Source organism: Camellia sinensis, chromosome 2, assembly GCF_055761805.1.
Source record: "Camellia sinensis isolate YWXY chromosome 2, ASM5576180v1, whole genome shotgun sequence".
In the NCBI taxonomy this organism is placed as follows: domain Eukaryota; kingdom Viridiplantae; phylum Streptophyta; class Magnoliopsida; order Ericales; family Theaceae; genus Camellia; species Camellia sinensis.
Genome location: NC_138962.1, coordinates 30099508 through 30112225, shown reverse-complemented (window position 1 = coordinate 30112225; position 12718 = coordinate 30099508). Strand labels below are relative to the sequence as shown.

At 34.4% G+C, this 12718-nt stretch overlaps 1 pseudogene; it reads right to left on the bottom strand.

Annotated features, from left to right (window-relative positions):
* Nucleotides 1-1175: 1175 nt before the first annotated feature.
* Nucleotides 1176-8793, bottom strand: LOC114283690 (putative carboxylesterase 12; annotated as a pseudogene).
* Nucleotides 8794-12718: the final 3925 nt, after the last annotated feature.

Here is a 12718-nt window from a genome sequence, read left to right as displayed (position 1 = left end):
CATGCCTCATCCACATGCTACAATCACAGCATGCCTCATCTACATAAAGTATTACAATCTGTGATTCTTAAAATATAAAAACAATTCAAACCACTAAAATCATGAACAGAACAGTAGTAGAGATTGTATGTCTCTGTATTGTTACATCTATATCTCTTTTTGAAAATTAAAACCAACCAGCATATATCATATTTTCTATTTATTATTTTTAGAGATAGATTTAAAAGCCAAAAAATATAGATAAGTAATACGTTTATTTTTTTCAATTCAAAAAAGATATTCAAGTTGAAAACTTTTTTTCAACAGAATATTTAAACTCTTTTTTAATTGAAAATACAAACAGAATATTTAAATAAACTAAAAACACAAAGTCTTATAAATTACTAGTGGTGCTCGCGGTTTGGCGGTTCGGTTGCGGCCAAAGGAATTTCAAATCCGCCATCTGTCCGCCAGATTGGCGGATTAGAGAAAATCAATCCGCAACCGTCCACTTGTCATCACGCATCCGTCCAAAATGTGGCAGATCGGTTTGGTTCGGTTGGTTTTGGCGAATCGGTATATTCGCTGCTCACCCCTAATCACCAGCCTTATGCCGTCCCCCGTATAGAAATGTGAGTTTACACAAATTGACATTTCAAGTCAAATTTGTACATATTGACATTTCAAGCCTCACTATTTTTTTTTTCTTTTTTTTTTAATTGTAGAAAGGGCCTCACTTTTTCTATGTAATCAGTTTTAATTGGTTGAGAAGCAAATTAATGGGGTGATTTAAAATCACAAAACATAAGGGAATCGCAAATCCTTTGTTTTTTACTATTCACACATGTCAAATCTCCAAAACAATATGTCATAATGATCACATATTATTTGAGGGGAAATTGTTAAATATTTTCAGAGTATTACGTGTCTGTACTCTCTAACTAATCATTATTTAATATGTCCTCTCATGTTCCTCAATCACCCAACACAAACTCCAACTACCCACCTTTTCCACCAATCATAATACTATAGAATGCCATGTGTCTATATTCCAAAATTATTGAATAATTACCCTTATTTGAGAACTTAAAAAAGATTCGAAAGGTACCTGAGGTAACTTGAGTTACACAAGAAGAAGGTACTAGCAAATAATGCATGCAGTAAGAGAACTGTAAATTGATTTATTCATTATATAATCAAATGTTGCACCTAGCAAAAAAAAAAACAAACAAATAGAAAAACAAACAAACAAACAAATGTTGGAAGAAAGCTGCGCATTTGATAGATGCAACAACATTACATTAAAAAAACAGAACAATACACAACACAAAGAACTTGGCATTGTTCTCATTCAAGAAACAAGCCACTCGTTTGAGCATAGCCACAACATTTTCACAAGTCGGTTTAATCAAGTGGAACACATGGTCCTCTCCTACAACCTCCATAATCTCCACCACCCCTCCCCATCCGCTCCTCCCCAACTCCTCCTTGTAATACCGACCCTTATCTTTAAAAAAATCTTTCTCAGCTACACATACCAACACCTTGTCACAAACCACACTCGAGAACTTCGGATCCACAACCAGGTTGAATAACAGGTCATCAAACCTGCTAGACGATGGATACACAAAGAGCCAGAATTTATTGTTGGAAAATTTGGTTTTTATAGGCTTATTTTGGGCCAACTTTGAGCCCAAAATAGAAAGTGTTCCACATGTCTTTTGGGGTGGGTCCAAAGAGATGGCGTGTTCCTTGTTGTATGGTAAGTTACACGGTGAAGACGGTTCGTCGATACCATTTATGTGTGAATGGGAACTTGGCGTTGTTTTCGGGTTCGTGGAATGAACAATTAAAAAATTAAATGTGGGTTTCCTTGAAATGGGTTATCCCACATTGAAACTTTAAGAAAGCATGTGTATGTATATAAGCTCTAAATTGCAACACTTGGGTTGGGCCCCAAGGGGCACCCCAAGTTTGTAGAAGAAAAGAGTTATGGACAATGTAAACTTTAGCCCAAACCACCACATGCGCGCGCCGCCTTCTAGCCAAGCCATGCCAGGCGCAGGTGTGGGTTATGGGTTGGTTCTAATATTAATTTATTTGAATTTTTTCCAAAATTCTTAGCGAAATTAATTCAAACTTGAATTTAATTTCCTGTCCGTTGTTACCTCTTCCAGTCCAATTTTTCTAAACATTTTTCTAGATCTGTTGGAACCCGAATAGATTCAAATCTGCTAGTAGTTTTCCAACAGATAGAAACTGTCCATCAATTATCTGTTATTTTTACAGAATTTAATTATGTGATTTTTGGTTTAAATTTTTTGTATAGTATAAAATTCTAATTATATTTTTGTTTTATAATTTAGAATTTATGACTACGGAAACTAGTCAAACTAATGCTCAAACAAATACTAGTATGGTGGCTGCAATTGCACCAACCTCTCCTCCTGTTGTGACGGTGCCAGTTAATCACGATGAAAAGCCAGAGAAGTTCTTAGGAATTTATTTTAAAAGATGGCAACAGAAAATGTTGTTCTATCTTACTACTCTCAACCTGGCACGCTTTCTCCGTAAGGATGCTCCTATTCTGAAAGAGGATGAAACCGACCAGTAAGTGGTTGCTGTGGTCGATGCTTGGAAACATGCTGATTTCCTTTGCCGGAACTACATCTTAAATGGACTTGACAATACGTTATACAACGTTTACAGTCCTATTAAAACGGCAAAGGAACTTTCGGAGTCTTTGGAGAAAAAGTACAAAACAAAAGATGCTGGCTCAAATAAATTTGTGGTTAGCAAATTCCTAGATTTTGTGATGGTTGATTCTAAGACTGTGATTAGCCAAGTTCAAGATCTCTAACTCATTTTGCATAACATTCACGCAGAAGGCATGTCTCTCAGTGAATCCTTCCAAGTTACTGCCTTAATTGAAAAATTACCACAAGGTTGGAAGGAATTCAAGAACTACCTCAAACACAAGTGCAAAGAAATGTCTTTAGAGGAGTTGATTGTGCATTTGAGGATTGAGGAGGACAACCGTAAATCAAATAAGCGGGCTGGTAAGCATCCAATGGAATCTAAGGCAAATGTGGTGGAACATGCTCCAAAAGCAAAGAAACAAAAGTTTTTTAGAGAAAGTTCCTCACAAGGCTCTAAAGAAGGGGAAATTAAGAAGTACAAGTTTAATGGCAAATGTTATATCTATGACAAAGAGGGACATCGGGCCAAAGATTGCCGTAGCAAACACAAACGCAAAGAAAGATCGAGCAAGAAGCCTGCTCAAGCCAATACGACCGTAGTGAACAAAATTTCAATTGGTGTCTATGACATAAATTTTTCTGTAGTTGTTTTCGAGGCAAACCTTGTCGTAAATCCTAAAGAATGGTGGGCGGACACTGGTGCTACTCGCCATATCTGTGCTGACAAAAAGATGTTCACATCTTATTCTATAGTGAACAACGATAAACAACTTTTCATGGGTAACTCCTCAACTTCCAAAGCTGAAGGACAAGGAAAGATTTTTCTGAAGATGACATCTGGAAATGAACTCACTCTCAACAATGTGCTGCATGTACCGGATATTCGCAAAAATTTTGTTTCCGGATCTTTGTTGAGTAAAAATGGGTTTAGGTTAGTTTTTGAAAGTGACAAGTTTGTACTTACCAAAAACGGGGTGTATGTAAGAAAAGGTTATATGCCTAATGGCCTTTTCAAATGAATGTAATGATTGTTTACGCTCTGTTATTAATAAAAATACTTCTTCTTCTTACTTGCTTGAGTCTTCAAATTTATGGCATAGTAGACTTGGACATGTTAATTATGGATCTTTGCATAGATTAATTAATATGGAATGTTTACCTAAATTTGACATTGATTTAAATCATAAATGTGAAATTTGTGTTGAGGCAAAATTATCCAAAACCCCTTTTCATTCAATTGAAAGAAGTGCAGAACCACTTGAATTAATCCATAGTGACATTTGTGATTTTAAATCATTTCAAACTAGAGGTGGGTAAAAGTATTTTAACACTTTTATATATGATTATACTAGATATAGTTATATTTATTTAATTCGAATCAAGGATGAAACTTTGAAAACTTTCATTCAATATAAGAATGAAGTTGAAAATCAACTTGGTAAGAAAATTAAGAAATTAAGAAGTGATAGAGGTGGTGAATATGAGTCACCTTTTGGTGAATTTTGTAAAGAACATGGAATAATTCATCAAACCACTGCTCGTTACTTACCTCAACAAAATAGAATTGCTGAAAGGAAAAATAGGATTTTAAAAGAAATGATGAATGCCACGTTAATAAGTTCTAGATTACCTCAGAACTTATGGGGGGAAGCAATACTTTCTGCTAATTATATACTTAATAAAGTACCCCGAAAGAAAGTAAATCAAATACCTTATGAAATGTGGCATGGGAGAGTACCATCCTACAAATACTTAAAAGTGTGGGGGTGTTTGGCTAAAGTGGCTATTCCTAGTCCTAAAAAGACTAAGATAGGTCCTAAAACTATTGATTGCACTTTCAATAGTTATGCCATGAATAGTAGTGCATATCGATTTTTGATTCATAAGTCAGAACATTCCGAAATGCATATAAATACTATTATTAAATCTCGGAATGTGTCTTTCTTTGAACATGCGTGTCTGAATAAGATTGGACAAGAGACTAGCAATAATAAAAGACTTTTTAATGCTATTACTAGTAATGATCAAGAACAAGAGCAAGATCAAGATCAAATTAAAGAAGAGGAACCTAGGCGTAGTAAACATGCAAGAACCTCAAAATCTTTTGGTCTAGATTTTCTAACATTTTTGTTAGAAAATGAGCCTTTAACTTTTAAAGAGGCTATGTCCAGTCTTGAAGCTCCTTTATAGAAAGAGGCTGTAAACAGTGAAGTCGAATCCATCTTGCAAAATCACACTCGGAAATTGGTGGATTTACCACTAAGGTGTAAACCTTTTGGATATAAGTGGATTTTCAAAAGAAAAATGAAAACGGATGGATCAATTGACAAATATATGGCTAGACTTGTGGTTAAAGGTTTTAGACAAAAAGAAGGTCTTGATTACTTTGACATATACTCACTGGTTACCAGAATAACATCCATTAGAATGCTAATTGTCATTGCATTGTTGTACAATCTAGAAATTCATCAAATGGATGTGAAAACTGCTTTCTTAAATGACGAGTTAGATGAAAAAATTTACATGGAACAACTAGAAGGATTTTCCGTTCTAGGAAAAGAAAAGAAAGTATGTAAATTGGTTAAATCATTATATGGTTTAAAACGGGTGCTAAAGCAATGGCATGAGAAATTTGACAAGGCGATGATGTCAAATGGATTTAAAATTAATGAGTGTGACAAATATGTTTATATTAAAAACACAGACATAGGTTATGTCATTGTATGTCTTTATGTAAATGATATGCTCATCATAGGTAGTAATAATGAAATGATTAAAACTACCAAGAAAATGTTAAATAAACATTTTGACATGAAAGACATGGGGATTGCTGATGTAATTCTTGGTATGAAAATTACCAAAACATCAAGAGGTTATGTTTTGTCACAATCTCATTACATTGAGAAAATACTTGACAAATTCAACAAAGATGATGATCATCTTGCTAGAACACCTGTGGATGTTAATTTGTTTCTTTCTAAGAATGTACATGAAAATATTTCTCAATTAGAGTATGCCCAAATTATTGGAAGCTTAATGTACTTGATAAACTACACTCACTCAGATATAGCTTATGCAGTAAGTAGATTAAGTAGATATACGAGTAATCCAGGAGTATAACACTGGAAAGCTATTATAAGGGTTCTAAGATATCTCCGATTTACTCATAACATTGGGTTAAATTATAGTATCTAGCAGTACTTGAAGGATAATGTGATGCAAACTGGATATCAGATACTAGAGACTCAAAATCCACCAGTAGATATGTTTTTACTCTTGGTGGTGCGGCTGTATCTTGGAAATCTTCCAAACAGACTTGCATAGCTAGGTCTATTATGGAATTAGAATTCATAGCTTTGGATAAAGCTGGGGAAGAAGCAAAATGGCTTCGCTACTTCCTTGAAGATATTCCAATGTGGCCAAAACTAGTGCCTGCTATTTGCATACATTGTGATAGTCAATCAGCAATAGGTAGAGCACAGAGTCATATCTATAACGGTAAGTCACGACACATTCGTCGTCGACATAACACCATGAGACAACTACTCTCTAATAGAATTATTTCCATTGAATATGTGAAGTCTAAAGACAACATAGCGGATCTACTAACCAAAAGTTTAGCAAGAGAGTTAGTTGAGAATTCATCAAGGGGAATGTGACTTAAGCCTATTAAATAAGAGTTACCACTACGGCAACCCAACCTAGTTGACTGGACATCCCAAGATCTAGGTTCAAAGGGACAACCGAGTTGTGTATGGCTCATAAGGATCACTAGGGAGGCAAACTCCTACCCATTTCTATGATGAAATAATGATATCTGCAACGTTTTAGGTTAAGTAATACTTTTAATGATTCTTATATCTACGAACACCTAGTGGAGTATGAAAGGATAATTTTCATAAGATTCACCTATATGAGTGTAAACTGGGCCAGCTCTATGAGACTTGTGAAGGGCTACAATTCTCTAGAGCACTTATGAAAGACCAGGTTGTTCAGGGCCAAAATGAACACAATAGTGAGAACTAAACTGTGTATGGTAATATACTATGTGAGTTCTATTGTCTTGGTTTACACAAACAGCTGAATAGTTCAAGACATCATGTTCACTGGTTAGCTAGTAAATCCAATAATGTCTCACAAGGGAAGGTTCAAAGCCAAAAGATACCTATTATTTGCAGAATATTTCCAATTTCTGTACTCTCTATAATTAGATCATGTTATTGCATTTTCTTCCGTCAAATTCTATTCATGTGGGGAATTTTTGGTTTTTATAGGCTTATTTTGGGCCCAAATTTGAGCCCAAAATAGAGAGGGTCCCACACGTCTTTTGGGATGGGTCTAAAGATGTGACATGTTCTTTACCATACGTAAGTCACATGATGACGATGGTTCGCCAAAACCATTTTTGAGTAAATGGGAACTTGACGTCATTTTCGGGTTCATAGAATGGACAATTAAAGAATTAAATGTGGGTTTCCTTGAAATGGGTTGTCCCACATTGAAATTTAAAGAGTGGTTGTGTATGTATATAAGCTCTAGATTGCAACACTTGGGTTGGGCCCCAAGGGGCACCCCAAGTTTGTAGGAGGGAGGAGTTATGAACAATGTGAACTTTAGCCTAAACCACCACACACGCGTGCGCGCGTCGCGCGTCCGGCAGAGCTGTGTCGAGCGCGGGTGTGGGTTGTGGGTCAGGTCGGTTCTAATATTAATTTATTTGAATTTTTTTCCAAAATTCTTAACGAAATTAATTCAAACTTGAATTTAATTTCCTGTCTATTGTTACCTCTTCCAGTCCAATTTTTCCAAACAGATTAAACTGTCCAAACAGTTTTTCAGATCTGTTGGAACCCAAACAGATTCAAAACTGCCAGACAGATTCATATCTATCAACAGTTTTCCAATATATAGAAACTGCCCAGCAGTTATCTGTTTGTACCTGTCTAATTTGAATTTTCATCTGTTTATTCAAATTTGAAACATGTTCGGGTCTGTCATGAAGCCTATAAACTCATATTCATTTCCAACAGATTGGGATCTTGAAAAACATCCAAAAAACTCTAAAATTCTCTTAGTTCCTTCCGGTTTTGCTCTTTGGTTGCATTGTTCTTCATATTTAATTTTTAGGAAAGAAATTAGAGAGTTTAGAACACAGGTTTTGTTTGCCGTACAAATTGTTTGGAGTGCTACTACAATTTGTGAAGATCATTGTATCTTAGGAGATAGACATCATTTATCCGTAAGCACTGCAACGGGACAAATCTGTCTTAAGGACCGAGTATTACACACTCGACTTGATCTTTTTGTATTTTTACATTTCGGTAAAATAAATTTTATAAGTAATTTATTTTTATTTTGTTTGATTTGTTTGATTTATTTATTTTTACATAGAAGATTGTTCCAACATTTATCAGTAGTCGTTTTCCCAATGATGTCACTGTCATCACCTTCAGATCCAATTGGGTCCTTCCCTCCGAAATATAGATGGATTAAAACAATCCCAACAATCTTCACACCATCCAGCCCATCTAACTCGACCCGACCCGACCCGACCCGATCCGACCCGACCCGACCCGAATTACCATGTTGTGTGCTATGTTACCACCTGCGCTATCTCCTGCAAAGAAAACCCGATCAAAATCAACATATTCCATTAGTCATACCTCACTACCTCCAACCAAGGAGTAAGAAGCAACCCACTGGATAGCAGCCCAAGAATCATTGTAAGCGATTACGAAAGAGTGCTCGATGGGTCTTCTATATTCAACAGAGACAATGACCGCATGGGCTTCGATGGCGAAGGAATTAAGATAGTTATGGTACATGGGAGAGAATGCGGTTTCAATGTATAAGCCACCGCCATGAAAGCAGACAAGAAGAGGAAGTTTGTGATGTGGGTTAGGGGTATTGGGGATGTAGAGCCTTGCAGATAAGCCAGTCTCTAGATCAATTACGACATCTTTGGATTGGACACTGGTGTCGGGATTGATTGAAGGAGGGACAACATCGTTGCCAATTAATCTTTCTACTCTGCCCTCTTTGTAAACTTGAATGAATGGTGAAAAATCATGGGCTATTTCTTCAGCTGTGCTTGAAGCCATGGTGATGAGAAGAAACTAAACACACAAAAGAAAAAGTGGTGGCCTTTTCATTTTGTACACTTATTGAAGGATGGTTCATATCATCTCCATTTAATAGTTGTAATAATTTATTTTTATTTTTGAATAATAATAGTTGTAATAATTCGACATCTCATTACATCATTCATTAATTGTAAAATATTTATGTAAATTTACTATTATGTTAAATTAGGAAAAAAATTTATACAATTGTTAAAGTAAAAGTCATTAAATGATGTAAAAGAAAGAGATTGGTAAAAAAACAAAAAAAAAAAGAAGCTTTTGTGGGTGCATTTTTTTTTTTTTTGGTTGCAATCGCTTACGGTTGATAAGTTGTTCCATACGAAATAAGCCATCTATTCGATGAGTGTTGGACAATCTACATTGTATTTGGAAAATAAATTATGTTTGTGTACTTAACAACAAACAGAGTGCAAAAGAAATAAAAGAAAATGAGAGAATTTGTTTGATTACAAAAATCAAACTAGAAAAATAAAATAAAATAAATAAAAATAGATTTTTATTTTGTTACAAAAACAAAATCAATATCTGATTTAAATAAATAATAAACTAGAAAATAAATTAATAACTTACTTGATTGGCTTGGGGGCGGGTGCGTGGTGCGTGGTTGGGTTGGGCTTGTCCGGCCCAATACTAATCTTTTGGGCCAAAAATATTTGAATTTTATTTTATTTGTTTACAATTTAAATTTTTCCGTTTTTATTTCAAATTCTGGTTGGAAATAAAATGCAAATTCAATTTTTTGCACCTCTTCACAAATAGATCCAAAAGTCCGTGCATATTCAAAACTGTTCAAATACATTCTTTTATCTGTTCAAAATTCAAACCCCAAAACAGTTTCATATCTGTTTAATTGTAAACCAAACAGATTCACATCTGTTTAATTCAAATTGAACAGGTCTTGCACCTGTTGAGTACTGTTCGAACATGTTTTTTACCTGTTGAGTTCAAATGTGAAAAGCCACCACTCTATCTACAAATAGACTACTCCATCATTTGGGTTTACACAAGAATTTTGGTCCATAATTCTGCTTTTGCTTTCTGCATATTTTGCTGCATTAACTACATTAATTTTTCTGTGAGAAAGAGTGTATACACTTAGTGTGTTCGTTGTGCAAATAAATTGTAGTGCTGCATTTATTCGTTGTTGATCATTTTATCTTGGGAGATAGACGTCCACATTCTGAAAGCACCGTGGAAAGGACGAATCTATCTTAAGGACACAGTGTCTAACACTGGACTTGATAAAAATATTGTTCAAGAAATTAATCAAGTAAGTTGTTAATTTATTTTCTGGTTTATTATTTATTTAAATCAGATTTTGATTTTGTTTTTGTAACAAAATAAAAATATGTTTTTATTTATTTTATTTTATTTTTCTGGTTTGATTTTTGTAATCAAACAAATTCTCTCATTTTCTTTTATTTCTTCTGTACTCTATTTGTTATTAAGTACACAAACAAAATTTATTTTCCAAATACAGTGAAGATTGTCCAACAATCTTAAGACAGACCATTTTTTGTGTCTTCATTGTATTTAATTTTCTGTGATTTCATAAAGTGATATTCTGGTTAGAAAATACAAATAGTAATAATATACTGTTTGACAAATAATAGTAATATACTGTTTATTTTCTTTGACAACTACTAGTAATATACTGGTGTCATTAACAACTGCAAAATATTAATTTGTATTACAGAAAATTATTGTGGCATTTTATTTTCCTAGTTTCAGTAACAAGGAAAATAAAATTATTTTGTATTATAATTTATTTTCTGGTTTTAATAACTAGAAAATTCATTTGCATTTTAGTTTTTTCTGATTTTTTTAATCAGATATTATGGCTACTGCAACTGAAACCGTAACTCGAAGTGGTGCTCCAATTGTTACACCAACTCTGGTCTCTTTCTAGAACCATGTTCAAGATCCAATAAATCATGGAAAAAAAGGGGGAAAATTTAACGGTACTCAGTTTAAGAAATGGCAGCAGAAAATGTTATTTTATCTTACAACTCTAAATTTGGCCCGGTTTCTCCGTGAAGAGGCTCCAGTACTTAGAGAGGATGAAAGTGATCGGCAAGTTGTTGCCGTTATAGATGTTTGGAAATATATCCTCAATGGCCTTAACAACATGTTGTATAATGTTTACAGCCCCCTGAAAACAGCAAAAGAATTGTGGGATTCTTTGGAGAAAAAATATAAGACAGAGGATGCCGGTACAAAGAAATTTGTTGTCAGTAAATTTCTGGACTTCATTATGGTAGACTCTCAAATGGTAATTTCAAGTTTAAAATTTTCAGATAATTTTGCATGATATTTATTCTGAAGGTATGTCTCTTAGTGAGTCTTTCCAAGGCCCTGCTTGGTGGAAAAGTTACCACCGGCTTGGAAAGATTACAAAAATTATTTAAAACATAAACGCAAGGAGATGACCATGGATGAATTAATTGTAAGATTGAGAATTGAGGAAGATAACCGAAATGCTTAAAAGATGAATGGTAAAAATCCTATTGAGTCTAAGGCTAATGTGGTTGAATAAGTGCACAAACCACATAACAAAAAAATGAAGTTTACAAGAGATGGTCTTAAACAAGGCGACAACAATGGCAATAAAAAGTTCAAAGGTAAATGCTATAACTGTGGCAAGACCGAACATCTAGCTTCTGATTGCCGCCGCCCTAAGAAGGATCGTGGAAGTACAAGTAAGAACCCCACCAATCAAGCCAGTGTGACAGAATTAGATTACATCTCTGACGAGGTAAATGACATCAATCTCTCTACTGTGGTGTTTGAGGCTAATTTGGTTGGAATTCCCAAGGAATTGTGGGTTAACACTGGAGCAACTCGTCACATTTGTGTGGACAAGAAGATGTTCACAACTTACAATGAGGCTGCAAATGGTAAACAACTTTTCATGGGAAATTCTTCTACTTCTATTGTGGCTGGACAAGGAAAAGTGGTCTTGAAGATGACATCAGGGAAATAACTTACCCTCAATAACATACTGCATGTACCAGACATCCGGAAGAATTTAGTTTCTGGCTTTTTATTAAGTAAAAATGGTTTTAGGCTTGTATTTGAGTCTGATAAATTTGTATTATCAAAGAGTGTTATGTATGTTGGTAAGGGATACATGAGTGATGGTCTCTTCAAATTGAATGTTATGATGGTTGTACCAAAACTTGCTATGAATAAGAATAACACATCTTTTGCTTATATTCTTAATTCGAATTTATGGCATGGTAGATTAGGACATGTGAATTTTGATGCTTTTCCTAGATTAATTGGTTTAGATTATATACCAAAGTTTGAAATTGATCCTAATCACAAATCTGAGATTTGTGTAGAAACGAAACTAACTAAGGCTCTATTTAAATCATTTGAAAGAAAAACCGAACCTCTAGAATTAATTCATACTGATGTATGTGATCTTAAATTTGTTCAAACTAGAGGAGACAAAAAGCATTTCATGACATTTATCGATGATTGCACAAGATATTGTTATGTACACCTACTTAGAAGTAAAGATAAAGCTTTAGAAATGTTTAAACTCTACAAAATTGAAGTTGAAAATCAACTTGGTAAAACCATTAAAATGGTTAGAAGTGATAGGGGCGGTGAATATGATGCACCTTTAAATTAATTTTGTGCACAACATGGCATTATTCACCAAACTATAGCACCCTATTCTCCACAGTAAAATGAAATTGCTGAAAGGAAGAATAGAATCCTAAAAGAAATGATGAATGCCATGTTACTAAGTTCAGGCTTACCACAAAACTTGTGGAGGGAAGCAATATTGTCTAGTAATCATGTTCTTAATAGAATACTCCACAAGAAAACCAATAACACTCCTTATGAATTGTGGAAAGGTCGATCGCCTTCCTATAAATACTTAAA